This window comes from Athene noctua, chromosome 3, assembly GCF_965140245.1.
Source record: "Athene noctua chromosome 3, bAthNoc1.hap1.1, whole genome shotgun sequence".
NCBI lineage: Eukaryota > Metazoa > Chordata > Aves > Strigiformes > Strigidae > Athene > Athene noctua.
This window is the reverse complement of record NC_134039.1, coordinates 24,883,677-24,900,380: the sequence shown is the minus strand read 5'-3', so window position 1 is coordinate 24,900,380 and position 16,704 is coordinate 24,883,677.

Sequence of the window (16,704 nt, the reverse complement as noted above, 5' to 3'; positions counted from 1 at the left end):
TATGGTGGAGCCTCCTTAGCACGTGTCACCTCCTGTTCTGGTGACATCTCAGAATCTTTGCTCTCTGGCCAGATCGTGATCACCTCTAGTATCCCTGGGCGGCAGGGGTTCCCTATTCAAGCCCATTGTGTTATCAACGCAACCCATTTACTCCACGTGGCATCGGTTGCATGATGTGTGGAGGAAGCCTTTCCTTTGAACATCCACCCCAGCACCGGCAGTCGGGGTGCCAAGAGGAGCCGTGTTTCAGTGCCGACCACTTCTGAGGCAGCCCGAACTCCTTCGTACGCTGCCAGTATCTCCTTCTCAGTTGGTGTATAATTAGCTTCAGAACCTTTGTATCCCGGGCTCCAAAAGCCTAGAGGTCTGACTTGTGGAAAAATCACTCTATAACTGTGGAGTTATAAAGTAGGTATGTTTATTCAGCGCTGGGCGCATGGGGGATCGCTCCACCACAAGCATGCGTGCCATTTGCAGCTCCCGTCCGGCTTAAATGTTATAAAGTAGTGCATATTCATAGAACGCCTATACATATACGTAGCCTATCCCCGCCTCTCCTCGCTTCTCATGGTAATCAGGTCTCCTCCCCTTGCGCCTCTGCGATGAGCTCTTGAAGTTCTGGGCAGGGGTCGCATAGATGAAGTACCTCTTCTTCCTCACTGATGAACTTTTCACCCTGTTGCTCTGCGCAGCCTCAGTTGTTCTCTGGCTTCTGACCAGACTGCCAGGCCAGTTTGTGGGGTGATCGGTTGCTGATACCCACAACTTCAAGGACCAGAGGAGGCTTCTTTTTGAGCTAGGAGATAGCAGCCTAGCAAGGTTATCAGCACCTGGTATGTCTTTGCAAACAGCCCCATACGCCTCCTTTTGTCTTTGCGCAAGTTTCCCAGTCTTGTACCATCAATCTAAGATTGTTTAGACTCCCCATCTCATTCCCCCCTTTTCTTCCTACTTAGTAAATTCTTTTACTACTTATTTATCTACTTAATCTATTTCCCTGGCCCCATAATATGTTAGTACTATCCTACAGTTAGTTTATTGCTTAAAGCTCAGATTGTGATATAAAGCGTCATATATAGCTTGCAAGCATTTTTTAAGTCTCCACATCCATACATATATAGCTACAGTAAGGATCAACAAGATTGCTACAGATATTAATAAAACAACCACTAGGGTGAAGGGCTGTGTTTTAAGATTTCAGTAGTTGTAGGCGACCATCTGAGGAGCATATCCCACTAATTATGTTTCCCATCTTGCTCAACCATCTTTAAGACCTTTTTTATCTTTTCCCCATCATGAAAGGTTGTGAGTAAAGTTTCTTCCCTCTTCTCTTTGACTTCCTCCAGTATCCGGTGTAAGTCTGGGTGTTTTAATAGGCTTTGTATATGACTTACATTTAACCCTATGGGGACAGGAAGTACCGTTACCATAAGGCTACTTTTCAAGAAGGAATGTGTAACCACCGGGGCAGAATAAGTGAAATCACACCCTAGGATGATGGTGAAATTACAAATACAATAATTTAGATACTGTATTAGTTTCTTCTCTTGCCCATCTATGGTTATTGTGTCACACAGTGTCCTTAAACATGCACATCCCTTTCCGGTATAGACAACAATGGTTCTCAAATCTACGTTGGGACATGCTCCAATGTGACAGATTTTTTGGTCAGTATCTAAGTAGGTATCCTGGGTTATTAAGGTATTACTTTCACATATAAATCCCGGTTGTTCTTTCATGATACAGGGTTCGATCCCAAACTATTTTTTGAATTTCAGTGGGAAGCATACCCTCCTCTCCTTCCCTTATTACAGAGTCTGCTACTGTTTGCATCCATAACTGGGCTTGTATGCAACTTAGAGCTATGGCGACATCACCTTGTAACACTCCCAGTGTTTCAGCAATAAGTGTGTGATCTTTTGTTTCTTTTTGCTCCCAATCTGGCATTACTTTTGACATTGCCCACTGATGTACCCCTAATGCTGATAGTGAATACCTCAATGGTTGTTGTAATTTTCATTTTGGATTGATCAGCACTTGCTGTTGGTCTGCGTGTCTGATCACGTACGGGCCAATCTCGTATGTGTTGGGTGTAAGATTTACAGCGATTGGTGTGGTTGTCATGGTCACCATGCTTTCAGTGGTGGTTGTTACTAGGGTAGTCACCATGTTAAATTTAAAAGATAGCCCTAGTTTATCTTTGGCCCAGAGACATGTCACAGAAACAGCAGGTTGAGTCAAAGTAAAATTATACCAGCATTTTAGATCTTTCGGATTACAAATATGGCCAATACTTGACACGATATATTTGGGAATTGATATCTTGATCTCCGACACTGTAATTTGACGCACTGACCAATGGGTGATCTTATCCATTACTCAACACCCTACTCTAATTTCTTGCCCTACCGTTCTCCATAATTGCAGTACTCCATTGATGTCTCTCCGTTTGGTTTTTGTATACACCTCTATTCCCCGTAATACTACAGTAGCTAAAGTCAAGGCTGAGTTAGTATTGGTTATACCTATGCTTCCAGTGTACCCAGTGTACGCCTGGGACCATGGCCATTCAGTGAACCTTTGACTGGGTATTTGGGGAAAGGAGATTATTAGACTTATTGTGAGAAGTGTAGTCTTCTCAGCTGAGTTTGTGTAACCTTCTATGGGGATTTGTGGGCCCTCTTTACTCGGGTGTGATGGATCCAGGTTGAGTATTCCTTAATCTTGATGGTCGTAAATGTTGTGAGTAGCACTTGAAACGGCCCTTCCCATTGTGGTTCCAACGTCTTTTCTGTAAGAGACTTAACATACACATAGTCTCCAGGCTGAATGTTATGTACAGGCTCATCTAACTCTCTACCCCGAGCTCCAAATATATGTTTCCCAATTCTATTGAGTTGTTTACTTAATGCTATTATGTATGAAGTTATAGGTTCCTCCCCAACTTGCATCGACGTTCCCTTCAGTACCGCGTAAGGTCTGCTATATAATATCTCAAAAGGGCTCAACCCTTCCCTGGCCCTCGGTTTTGCTCGTATACGCAAAAGTGCCAGAGGGAGAGCCTGGGGCTAGGTCAAGTTTGACTCCTGCCCGAGTTTCACTATTTGCTGTTTAATCAAATGGTTCATCTTTTCTACTTGGCCACTAGATTGGGGATGATAAGGAGTGTGAAGTTGCCAGTCTATACCCGGACAGCGACTGATTTGCTGAACTACTTTTGAGATAAAGTGTGGTCCTCTACCTGAGGATATAGTCGCTGGGACCCCAAAGCGTGGAATTATTTCTTGTACTAATATTCTTGTTACTTCCCGGACTTTGGCAGACCTAGTGGGGAATGCTTCTGGCTAACCTGAAAAGGTATCCGTTAATACCAGTAAATATCGATACCCGCCTTTTCTTGGAAGTTCTGAAAAATCAATTTGCCATTGTTGTCCCAGTCCATTTCCCTTTCCAATTTGGCCTACTTCTAGAGTGGGGGTATTCTTAGGATTAGTCTGGAGGCAAAGGTCATACTGTTGAGTCACCTGTCTTACTATGGTATACAAATTTCTAGCTCTAATACTCTTGACCAAATATCGGTATAGGGCCTCCACTCCCCAGTGCCCTTTCCTGTGTTCCTCCCGTACCAGGTGTCTAGCTAAATAAGAGGGAATTACTACCTTCCCTTGGGGAGTGATGGCCCAACCTTCTTCATTATATGATCCTTCCAGGTCTGTAATTAACTTTTGATCTTCTTTAGTATAAGTAGGCTTACCTTCTGGGATGACTTGCCCATCAGGAACTAAAGCTCCCTCCAATTTTACCTCTCTTTTGGCTGCTTGTTTTGCCTCTCTGTCCACCAGTTCATTTCCTTTTTCCAAATCCGAGTTCACCTTTTGGTATGCTTTAATATGCATAATTGCCACTTTTCTTGGAAGTTGGACAGCTTCTAGTAGCCTCAGAATTTCCTTCCTATGTTTGATGTATATCCTTTGTGGATTTAGCAGTCCTCTTTCCTTCTAGATTGCTCCATGAGCATGAACTACCCCAAAGGCATACTTTGAGTCTGTATAAATGTTCACAGTCTTGCCTTGGGCTAATTCTAAAGCACGGGTCAGAGCGATTATCTCTGCCTTTTGTGCAGATGTATTCACAGGCAGCGGTCCTGATTCCAGTATTTCTTGGGTGGTAGTGACAGCATACCCAGCATACCTTTTGCTGCTCAGGACATAGCTGCTCCCATCTGTAAACCAGTTCTCAGCATCTTCCAGAGGGGCATCCTTCTGTGCGGCTTGAGTATGTTGCCTCGATGGTTTCCAGGCAGTCATGTTGCACTGGTTCTCCTGTGTTTCCACTCAGAGAAAGAAGCTGGGTTAATAATGTTAGTTACTACAATCTCCACATCATCTTGTTCTACTAATTCCACCTGATATTTTAAGAACTTTTGGGGCAAAAGTCAATGTCCCCCTTTAATTTCTAATACTGTAGACACCGTGTGAGATACTAGCACAGTCATTTTCTGGCCTAAGGTGAATTTTCGTGTCTCCTGTATGTTTAAGATCACTGCTGCAACCGCTCATAGGCATCCAGGCCAACCTTTAGCGGTTGTATCTAGTTGCTTGGAGAAATAGGCAACTGCCTGACGATACGGGCCTAAGTCCTGTGCCGGTATTCCCAATGCAATTCCCTGTTTCTCGTGTGAAAAGAGAAAGAATGGTTTACTTACATCTGGAAGTCCCAAGGCCGGGGCTGACATCAGGGCCTTCTTTAGCAAGTCGAAGGCTCGTATGGCCTCCTTATTCCATTGGAGGTTTCTCTGTTCAGTGGCGGTTAGTGCATATAAAGGTTTAACAAGTAATCCATAATTAGAAATCCATAGTCGGCACCACCCAGTCATTCCCAGGAGCGTTCGCAGTTCTTTCACTGTCTGTGGCCTCGGAGTCTGGCAAATCGCCTCCTTCCGAGCTTGTCCTAAAGTTCTCTTTCCAGCACTGATTTCGTAGCCCAGATAGATCACTTCACTCTGCACCACTTGGGCCTTCTTTTTAGATACCTGGTAGCCCTGAAGTCCCCCAAAATTTAAAAGGCTTACCGTCCAGGTCACACAGGCCTCTTTTGTCTTGGTGGCGATTAGGAGGTTGTCTACATACTGCAGCAGCTTTCCCTCTTCAGGTGGAGTTGGGGTTTCCCATAGTTCAAGGTCTTTGGCCAATTAGTTACCAAATATAGTGGGGCCGTTTTTAAATCCTTGTGGCAGCACCATCCAGGCCAACTGGGTTTTACATCCACTCTTAGGATTTTCCCATTCAAATGCAAGTATTTTCTGACTGGCTTCGAGGAGAGAGAGGCAAAAGAAAGCATCCTTGAGGTCTAAAACAGTAAACCAGATTAGCTCAGGAATTAATTTTGTTAACAAAGTGTATGGGTTTGCCACCACTGGGTGGAGATCTATTTATTAATCCTATTTGTAAAGATTTTTCTATAACTGGCTGGATCCCTTCCCGATCTTCCTTTTTAAAGGGTATTGCTTAATTCTTACTGGTTGTTGTCCTTCCTTAAGTTTCACCTCTACGGATGAGGCATGCTTTGCCCTTCCAGGCGTGTCAGTGGCCCATGCTCCGGGATACACTTGATAATTTCCTCACTGATTTCTCCTCCTGTGGGGATACTAGTTAGGGACAAGCTCATGATTTGTATAAGTTCTTGGTTATCTACCTCCAGAGTAATCTCTCCATTGTTAAAGGTAATGGTTGCTCCTAATTGTTCTAGTAAGTCTCTTCCTAGGAGTGCTTTTGTGGAGTTAGGCATATACAGAAATTTGTGTATGCCTAACTGCTTTCCCAGTTTATATTTCAAAGGTTTGCAAAAATAAGCCTTTTCACTTTGGCTAGTAGCTCCCACCACCATAATATAGTCTTACTTTCATTTCTCCCTTATAATCTTTTTCCAGGGCAAGCACTAAAGGATCTTATGGTGGAACTAGTCCACAGTTCCTCTGCCACTCCGGGTGATTTCGGAGGGTAAAGAACATGTCTGCGTAAGACACCTCATCCTACTTCCCTTCCCTCTGTAAAAATAACATTAATTGCAAAAGCGTGTTATAGTCTAAGGTACCATTTAGTGGCCATTTAGCTGCTTCTTCTAGTTTGTAAAGTGGCCACCACTGATTACAATATTTAATCAGGATTTTCTTGCTTTCCGTGCTTCCCCTCCCCGCTATGTCTTTCCAGTGCGTGAGTATGCAATCCAATGGGCTTTTCTTTACAATTCTTCCTTGTTTATTTCCCATTATTATTTCTCCTTCCCAAAATCCTTTCTCTCCACTTAGAGCGGCTTCTACACTGTCTTTTAACCTTCTCCCACTCTTCCTCCTTCACTTCCCAAAGTTCCGGTATCTTATGATTTCTTCCACACACAAATTTAGGTCTAACAACACCTCTTCTTCCCAGCACTCTGCACACCCCGACTTCCTCTTATCAGACGCACAATACCACTTACACTGACAATCTACGCACTCTGCTAATACCCAAGCTTGATGAAAATTACCAAAGGTAGGACCGTGGGAGCACAGAGAAAGCAGGGGATTCTCCCACGAACCCGGGGAGTATAATCTGCTGTTTGTTCCCAGTCTGGTGCTACCAGTTGCCCAGAAGGATCTGTGTACAATCCTTCTAGCAGGTATAAATAATTTCCCCGTGCTGACCATTCATTCCTTCTACACAAGTAATCACTAGATTCTAACCCAAACCGACAGAGAAGGGATTCACTTTCCCGTCTCTGGTTCATACAATGTTTTCACAAGACATACAAGGACAGCGTATTATTTAAACAGACATAAACTTCTCATTTGTTTTGCAGCGGCTGCCTCTCACTCGCACAGCAGTGGCAGCGTCTCACTCACGCCCTGCCCCAGCAGGCATGCAGGCACACAGACACTTAAAGGGCCCACCACACTTTCCACTCATACCACAAAATATACCAAGTTTAAACAATCACCAAGTCCGTTTGTAACATATATCATAAACCGTTAACAATTTGCAGTCAGTTCAAAGCCAGTATATCCACAATTAGTGCACTATACAATGACCTGAAGCAAGATCCTGCAGGTGACGGTAATTACCAGTACCCTGCCCAAAATGCAAACTGCCTCTTATATACCAGTCATCAGTAGTTTGCCCCAAAAGATCTTGCTCCTTTCCCACGGATTACCAAAACCAAAACCAAATGGGTATACCCCCTCCTTGGGACTGAGCCGTGCGCCAGACATCTCTGTGCGTCTTACCAGCAGCCCGTTACCCTTATAAACATACCTTTGTCCGCAAATCAGATGGTCCTTGTCTGCTCCCGCAGTGGACAGCTGGTAGCAGAGTTCCTCCGAGAAAAGCTCGGGGTGCACCTAGGAAGTCCACCCGTCAGCAGTCAACAGCAGCCGAGCAGAGATACTCCCATCTGGGTCACCAAGATGACTTGCGGAAAAATCACTCTATAACTGTGGAGTTATAAAGTAGGTATGTTTATTCAGCGCTGGGCACATGGGGGATCGCTCCACCACAAGCATGCGTGCCATTTGCAGCTCCCGTCCGGCTTAAATGTTATAAAGTAGTGCATATTCATAGAACGCCTATACATATACGTAGCCTACCCCGCCTCTCCTTGCTTCTCATGGTAATCAGGTCTCCTCCCCTTGCGCCTCTGCGATGAGCTCTTGAAGTTCTGGGCAGGGGTCGCATAGATGAAGTACCTCTTCTTCCTCGCTGATGAACTTTTCACCCTGTTGCTCTGCGCAGCCTCAGTTGTTCTCTGGCTTCTGACCAGACTGCCAGGCCAGTTTGTGGGGTGATCGGTTGCTGATACCCACAACTTCAAGGACCAGAGGAGGCTTCTTTTTGAGCTAGGAGATAGCAGCCTAGCAAGGTTATCAGCACCTGGTATGTCTTTGCAAACAGCCCCATACGCCTCCTTTTGTCTTTGCGCAAGTTTCCCAGTCTTGTACCATCAATCTAAGATTGTTTAGACTCCCCATCTCAGGTCTGTCTTGAGTTTCCCCAGGTGCTCTCTGCCAGAGGCTCCAGGTAGGGCCATTCTCCCCGGCTGCGGTGTAGAGCATGTTCTTAACCTCCTGCCCTTCCCGGACTGGCCCGAGGGCTATTGCTTGGGCAATCTCCTGCTTAATTTGTTCAAAGGATTTTTGTTGCTCAGGGCCCCATTCAAAATAGTTCTTCTTATAGGTTACATGGTAGAGAGGGCTCACAACCAGGCTGTAGTTTGGGATGTGCATCCTCCAGAACCCCACAGCGCCCAGGAAAGACTGAGTCTGCTTTTTAGAAGTTGGTGGGGCCATGGCTGTTATCTTGTTTATCACCTCCATTGGGATGTGGTGACGCCCATCTTGCCATTTTATTCCTAGGAATTGAATTTTCCTTGCAGGCCCCTTAACTTTCTTCTGCTTAATGGCAAAGCCGGCCTTCAGGAGGATTTCAGTTATCTTCTTCCCTTTGTCAAAGACTTCCTCGGCTGTGTTCCCCCATACAATGATGTCATCAATGTACTGCAGGAGTTCTGGGGCCCACCTTTCTCCAGTGCAGTATGGACCAGTCCATGGCAAACAGTGGAGCTGTGGTTCCACCCCTGGGGCAATCGATTCCAGGTGTACTGGATGCCTCTCCAAGTGAACGCGAACTGTGGCCTGCACTCTGGCGCTATCAGAATGGAGAAGAACTCATTAGCAATGTCAGTCGTGGCGTACCACTTGGCTGCCTTCGACTCCAGTTCATACTGGAGCTCTAGCATGTCCGGCACTGCAGCACTCATTGCTGGCGTCACTTCATTCAGGCCACGGTAGTCCACAGTTAGCCTCCATTCGCCATTAGGCTTTCTCACTGGCCATATAGGGCTGTTGAACAGTGAGTGAGTTTTGCTGATCACCTTCTGGCTTTCTAGTTGGCGGATCAGCTGAAGGATGGTGACTGGGTTATATCGGTTGGTGCGGTACTGCCACCGGTGCACCGTCCTGGTAGCAATCGGCACTCGCTGCTCCTCAACCTTAAGCCGCCCCACCACTGAGGGATCCTCTGAGAGGCCGGCTAAGCTGGACATCTGTTCAGCCTCCTCCAGGGCAGCTACACCAAAAGCCCACCGGTACCCTTTTGGGTCTCTGAAGTACCCTCTCCTGAGATAGTCCATGCCCAGGATGCACGGGGCATCTGGGCCAGTCACAATGGGGTGCTTATGCCAGTCCTTCCCAGTCAGGCTCACTTCAGCTTCCAGTAAGGTCAGCTGCTGGGATCCCCCTGTCACTCCAGAGATGCAAATGGATTCAACCTCACTGTAGCTCGATGGCATCAGGGTGCACTGAGCGCCAGTGTCCACCAAAGCCTTATATCCTTGCGGGTCTGATGTGCCAGGCCATCGGATCCACACTGTCCAGTAAATCCGATTATCCCTTTCCTCCACCTGGCTGGAGGCAGGGCCCCTCTAATCCTGCTCATCATCACTCACTTCTTGCAAGAATGATTTACTGGTCCCCTCAAGAGGGTCAGGCATGACGTTCACCATTCTATTCTGCTGGGGGATTTCTGACTGGACACTGGAGGTGCACTTTTCTTGGAGGACTCCCCTTCTGTGATGGTCTTCCCTTTCAGCTGCTCTACTCATGCAGCTAGGGCAGCAGTGGGCTGTCCATCCCACCTCCTCATGTTTTCTCCATGGCTGCAGAGAAAAAACCACAGGGTGCCCCGTGGTGTGTACCGTCTACTTTCCTTCTCTTGGGTGAGGAAGCATTTACTTCTAATCCTGAGACATCAGCCCGTGCAGGTGGAATGTAGGACATGTCCTCTTCCATTTTCTGGACCCTCTGAGACAGTTCCTCCACAGCTGAAACCCAGGAAAGTTGGGATGAAGGGAGATTTCCCTCATATTGCCGGAGCTTGCCAAGCACTCCATCCACTGTTAGAGTGTGGGTGTCTGTCCACCAGGACATTATTGCCAGTGCTTTCGAGTGTGCTTCTGGTGCACTTTTCAGGAACTTTCTCCACATCAAGTGTGTGCAAGGGGCCTGATCTGGGTCCATGGGTGACCGCTGATCATTCAGATCACCATAAACCATATCAAACACAGCCAGTTCCCTGAGATTCTGAATGCCTTTCTCAATGTTGGTCCACTTGTCTAACCAGCATAGGACATCATCCTTGTATGGGTACCTCTCCCTTACACTGAGCAGGAGTCGCTTTCAAAGACTAAGGGTTTGAGTCTGTTTCCCTGTTTCCCTATCAATGCCAGCATCCTTGGCCAAAGATCCCAGCTGCTTGGCCTCTCTCCCCTCCATTTCAAAAACACCAGCTCCACTATTCCAGCATCAGAGCAACCAGGTGAAAATCTGCTCACCTGGGAGGTGGCCGAAATCTTTCCCCATATCTCACAGCTCAGTCAGGGATAGAGATCGGGTGATCACATCTGGTGCTTCCTCCTGTTCCCGTGCTGGGCCTGGCTCATCCCCATCCCTCACTTTGCAAGCTGACTTTTTGGTATATTTGGTTTTCTGTATTGGGGCAACTGATACTGGCACTGCTTGTCCCTCTGGCCCAACTGCTGCACTAGTGGGGGCAATTGATACTGGCACTGGTTGTCCCCCTGGCCCAGCTGCTGTATCAGTAAGTTCACTTTCAGATCCTGCAGACCTTTCTCCCGCTTGAGGGCAGTGAGTGGTATTAAAGAGGACACGGTAGGCATGGGCAAGTCCCCAGAACATTGCAGTGAGTTGTGTCTCCTGGGATTTGCCAGCTTGGTAACACACCCTTTCTAAGCACTCCATCAGCTTATCAGGGCTCTGCATTTGTTCGGGAGTGAAATTCCAAAACACTGGAGGCAACCACTGACCAGGCACTTGCCCATCCTTTCCCACACACCTTGCCACTCACTATTATCTGACCTCGGGGCAGGTTTCCGGGTACTGCTCTTGTTGGAGAAGTGCCACATGGCCCAAAACAAGATCTGGCAGACACCCAGAAAGCATTGTGCCGCAAACACACTGGCCTGCAGGCTCCAAGGATAGTTAAAACTCTCAAAACATGAGAGGATCTCTTCCTCTGGCTCACCCATAGAGGGGGTGAGACCCCTAACAAAAGCCCAGGCAGCAAACAAGTTCACCCCCACACATAGCGATACAAACACATTATAAGCAGTCAGTAGCCAATATAGCAAAATAAGACCCTTGACACTTTTTCCACTGACAACAAACAGCATCACTGGGAACAAACAGTGGATATAAGGATTAATCCAGCCCCACCACTCAAGCAAGTGGGCCAGCATTGCAAATATTTCTTATCAAACAATAAAAATAAAACCAGAAAAATTGCACCTAACAGATTGCTCTAACATACTCTGGTCAGGGTCTGTCCCTTTTTGATCCTTATCTCAACCCTCTCATGCCCCACATTGGGTGCCAAAAAGGCTATGGTTCTTTAGGCCCTGCTGGGACAGAGACCACGTTGCCATTGTCCCTCCCCCACCCTTGGACCAGATGGGGCAGGGAGTGAGGCACAAACCCTGGGGTTGAGATAAGGAAAGATTTAATACAACAGTGCAACAAATAATAAACCGAAGAACAACAATAACAATAAGCAGTAATAACAGTAAACAGGACAAAAGATATACAGAGATATACCGCAAGGATAGAGCAGTCCAATCGCGGGTACTGTCAGGAACAAAAGCAACACACAAACTGTTCCTGCACTTGGGCGCCCAGACCTGACGTCAGCATGGTATCGAATAACCTGGCTAGAGCTCCCTCCCCACTGCTGGGGAAACTTAACCCTATCCTAGCTGAACCAGGGCATGTATATATATATAAACAGGATCAAGAATGAAGGGAGTCTCAACTAGCAGAATTTCATTCACTGGAACAGAAGTTTTTGTTTGCACAGCAGTGGAAAAGGGATTATAGAGCACATGCAAAGGCAAGACTGCTTTCCAAAATCTGCCCAGTGTTGTAGAGGTTTGACAATGATGAGACTTTAGGCTATGTCTCCATTACAGGATCCAGGAGTTTCCATTTCTCGGTGTGTGCTATGACTGCATTTCAAGTTCTGTCACAAGGTAGCCATTAGTCACACTCATTCTCTTCTATACTTTGGTGTACACAGCAAAAAAACATGGGCAAAGAGGAGACTGTCTGGGTGATCAGAGTGTTAGGGCCCCACAGCTTACCCAAGCAGTCAAGAGGAATTGTAATTTCAGGTGTCCTGGTATTTGTCCTTACTTTTCTATTTGTTTAATTCATTCTGCTTTTAAACATTTCACAAAAAAGCTTTACCAGGGCTTAAAAATATTTTTGTAGAATTTGAGACAATTGACAACACTTGTTCCAGTGGTTCCTGGATGTCACAGGTCATTTGGAGACAGGTTGGCCAAAACTCTGAAGGACATGACACAAATCTAGGTCAGATAACAGGGCTGGAAATATATAAAAATGCAGCTAAGAGTCATTGTCTGCAGTTTAGGATGATATGCATGGTGGTTGAATCATCACCCAATAGTACTATATACCTGTAAAATTAAAATTTAAATAATAAGTTATGGAAATACACTAGTAAAACATTTCACTCCTGTGAATCCATCCTTCAGAAACATCATTCAGTATGGTCTGATATGAGATTTGGTCAGTTTTGTTGCAGGTAAAATTAAAGAGACTTGTGGGCACAAGGATTTTCTCTTTGTCTTGTATATCATTTAACACTCTGTAAAGCCTCTGCAGAACAAGTTTAGAATCATAGGATAAATCATGTTAGGAGGGACTTCTGGAGTTCATGTAGTTCAACCTGCTGCATAAACCAGAGAAAACTCAGTTCAATCTCCTGCACAAATCAGAGCAAACTCTGAAGTGAGATTGAGGTGCTCAGTTGGGTTTTGAAAATTTTTAAGGATAGGGATACCACAGTATCTCTGAGCAACCTTTTTGACTGCTTTACCACTCTCATTGTAACAATTTTTCTTTAAATGCATTGCCATTCCCTTGTTACAGCTTGTGATCATTGCTTAATTGTCATGACATATCACCCCTGTGCGCCTCTGAGGAAAGTTTGCCTTTTGCCTTCCCTATAACCCCTCTCTAGGTACTGGTAGATTGCATTTGTTAGTCCTTTCCAGACTAACAAAGCTCAGTCTTTCCTCATGTGGCATTTTCTTCAGTACCCTAACCATCTTCATGTCCCTCCTCTGGACCCTCCAATTTACCGATCTTTCCCTTGTACTGAGGGACACAAAACCGGATGCAGCATTGCAGATGGCCTCAGGAGCCCTGCAGAGGGAACAGTCCTAGCCTTCCTGGCTATGCAATTCCCAGTGTAGCCCATGTGCCCTTAGCCTTCATTGCCCGAGGGTGCAGCAGGATCACTTCACAGTTGGGTCTTGACACCTTTGGATGATGATTTTTCAGTTACATTTTTCAGTTGATGACAAGCTCTGACTTTATTATCCTTGTGAACAGGAGAATCTGTCAATATTTTTGAAAGGTGACAGTTGTTTATGGATGTTTCTGAAGAGTATTTCTTGGAAGGAGAAACATAAGATTTATTTTTATTTTGAAAAGTAATGGCAAAACACAGCTATTATTTTAAAAATAAATCTTCAAATAAAATTAGTATAAAAATTCTATACTAAAAAAAGATTATGTGAAATACCAGAGTATTAGTCTATTATTAAGAATATTTAGGGCAAAAGAAATAAGACTTGTGTATGTCTGTGTGATGCAGCAGGTCACTGACTGTCTCCTCCTGGATTGTGGGGGGGTTGTTCTCCCAGTCTCTGTCTCCTGGCTCAGGAGGCTGGATTCCCTCAGTACAACTAGTCTTGTATTAAAGACTGAGGCAAAGAAGGCATTAAGCACCTCAGCCTTTTCCTCGTCACTTGTTACCATATTTCCTCCTGTGTCTGTTAGGGGATGGAGGCTCTCCCTGGTCTTTCTTTTGCTGCTCACATACTTAGAGAAACATTTCTTGCTGTCCTTGATTGCTGAAGCCAGATTAATTTCCAGATGGGCTTTAGACCTCCTGATTTCCACCCTGCATAGCCTCACAACATCTTTGTGAGTGGCTAACCCCTTCTTCCAAAGGCTGTAAACTTTCCTTTTCTCCCTGAGTTGCAGCCAAAGCTCCATTCAGTCAGGGTGGTTTTCTGTGTCACCAGCTTCTCTTACAGCACCTGGGGACCGCCTGCTCCTGAGCCATTAACACTTCCTTCTTAAAGAGTGCCCAGCCTTCCTGGACCCCTATACCCTTCAGGACCATCTCCCAAAGGATGCTGTCAAGCAGTTGCCTAAACAAGACAAAGCCAGCCCTTTGGAAGTCCAGGATGTCTGTTCTGCTTCCCCATCTCCTGGCCTCCCTAAGAATAGAGAACTCTATTCATGATCTCTCTGCCCTAGTCGGCCTCCAACCACCACATCATCCACCAGTCCTTCTCTGCTCACAAAGAGGAGATCCAGCAGGGCACTTTCTCTGTTCAGTTCACTCACCGGCTGTGTCAGGAAGTTATCTTCCACACATTCTAGGAATCTCCAGGACTGCTCCTGCACTGCCGTGTTGTATTTCCAACAGATGTCTGGGAAGTTAAATTCTCCCACAAGAACAAGGGCAAGTGATCATGAGATTTCTCCTGGGCACTTATAGAATATTACATCCACCTCTTTGTCCTGGCGGGGTGGCCTGTAGTAGACTCCTACTACAACATCTGCCGTGTTGGCCCTCCCCCTGACTCTAACGCAAAGACACTGCACCCTGTCTTCACTACACTTGTACTGAAAGCAATCCTAACAGTCCCTAACATACAGCGCTACCCCACCACCTCTTCTTCCTTGTCTATCCCTCCTAAAGAGCTTGTACCCATCAGCTGGCTCACTCTAGTTATGGCAGACATCCCACCATGTTTCTGTGATAGACATTACATCATAATTTTCTTGTTTCATCATGGCATCAAGCTCCTCCTGTTTGTTACCCATGCTGTGTGCATTGGTATACAAGCACTTCAGATGGGCTGATGTTTTGCCCCCTTCCCCCTTCAGCTCTAGATTAAAGCTCTGTCAATGAGCCCAGCTAACTCCTGCCCCAAGATCCTTTTCCCCCTCAGGGACAGGTGCTTTCCATCCAATGCCAAAAGGTCTGGCGTCCTGTATATCAACCCATGATTGAAAAATCCAAAGCCCTGATGGTAACACCAGTCTTGGAGCCACAGGTTCATCTGTTGAGTTCTCCTGTAATCTTCCTCATCCATCCCCACAACTGAAGGGATGAAGGAGAACACTATTTGTGCCCCCGACCCCTTAACCAGTTTCCCCAAGGACCTGAAATCTCTCTTCATTGCTTTAGGACAATGTTGTTGCTACGTATCTGAAAAAACAAGAGAGTGTAGTAGTCCTTGGGTCTCACTAGAGCGGAGAGTTTTGCCATGAGGTCCTTGACCTAGGCCCCAGGGAGGCAGCAGACTTCCCTGTGAAGCGGGTCTGGTCTGCATATGGGGCCTTCGACACCCATCAGAACGGAGTCACCCAGTACAGTGACTCTTCTGACGTTCTTTTTAGAACTGATTTTTAACACCTGGTCTAGAACGACCCAGCCTTGGTGGACCTTGGTCTTCATCCTTGTTTGTCTCATTTTCTTCCTCCTTCTCCATTCAAAAGTTCCAGGATCTCGAATCTATTGTGAAGGGACACCATGGAGGGTGAGGGAGGTCATGAGAGGATTTTCCTGCCTCCCTGAGCAGGGACCTGTTTCCAGCCTCCCCCATCTCTTAGGTCCCCTCCTTCTACCTGGTAGCAAGAGTATGAGGGATTACCTGCCTTGTTTGGAGCCTCCATTTGCTCCTGTTGCTTCATGGGTGCCAAGGTGCTACTCCACCAACCAATCTCCCTTTCACACTCCCTAATACTTAAACTTTCAAACTCTTCTTTGAGTTCCACCACTAGGCTGAGCGGGTCATCCAGCTGATGGCAGTGCACACAGGTGTTATCACTGCTGCCCTCCGGCAGGACTGACAGGCTGAGGCACTCCCTGCAGCCCGGGACCTGGACCACTGCATGTTTGCATGGCAGCTCCGTCTGGGTCGCCACATTCTTTCTGGTGGTAGTTTTGACACGAGTGGAGACCGTGGTCCAGTCCACTTGTGGAGGACAATAAGATGAAACTAGCTCAGATAAGTTCTAGATCCAGATGGACTGTGCCCTGTCCACGTGAACTGCTGCATAAACTCCTTCTGACTCACCACAACCTTCTGATGCACCATGCCCTGTTTGCCCTCCCTGTTCACCACACTCCTGGTTGCTCATGCTCCCGGGGGGGGGGCTGCTCTTGTATGTGAGGTGTGTGGGCTGTCGTCATTCCAGTCTCTGCCCACTCTGAGACACTGCTGTGCTTGTTCACAGCTCACTCTTCCCACTCAGGGAATATTTCTACACTGAGCTCTAGTTTTCCAACATCCATCTTCTCTGCTATGTACATTTTAAACAGTCTTGAGCCAGAACATGTAAGATTGTGTCATATATAGATGCTCCAGTGGAAAGCAGCCTTACTGTGTAACACTCACAGCCAGTGACATGTCATGGAAGAGCAGGAGTTCCCAAAATTCAGTCAACCAACCTTTGATGACTTGTGGACCAATTTTAAGCATTTTGTGGCTGCTCTGTGTATTTAGAATTTTATTTTCATTTATGCTAACTTTATAGTGTTTTTCAGAAAA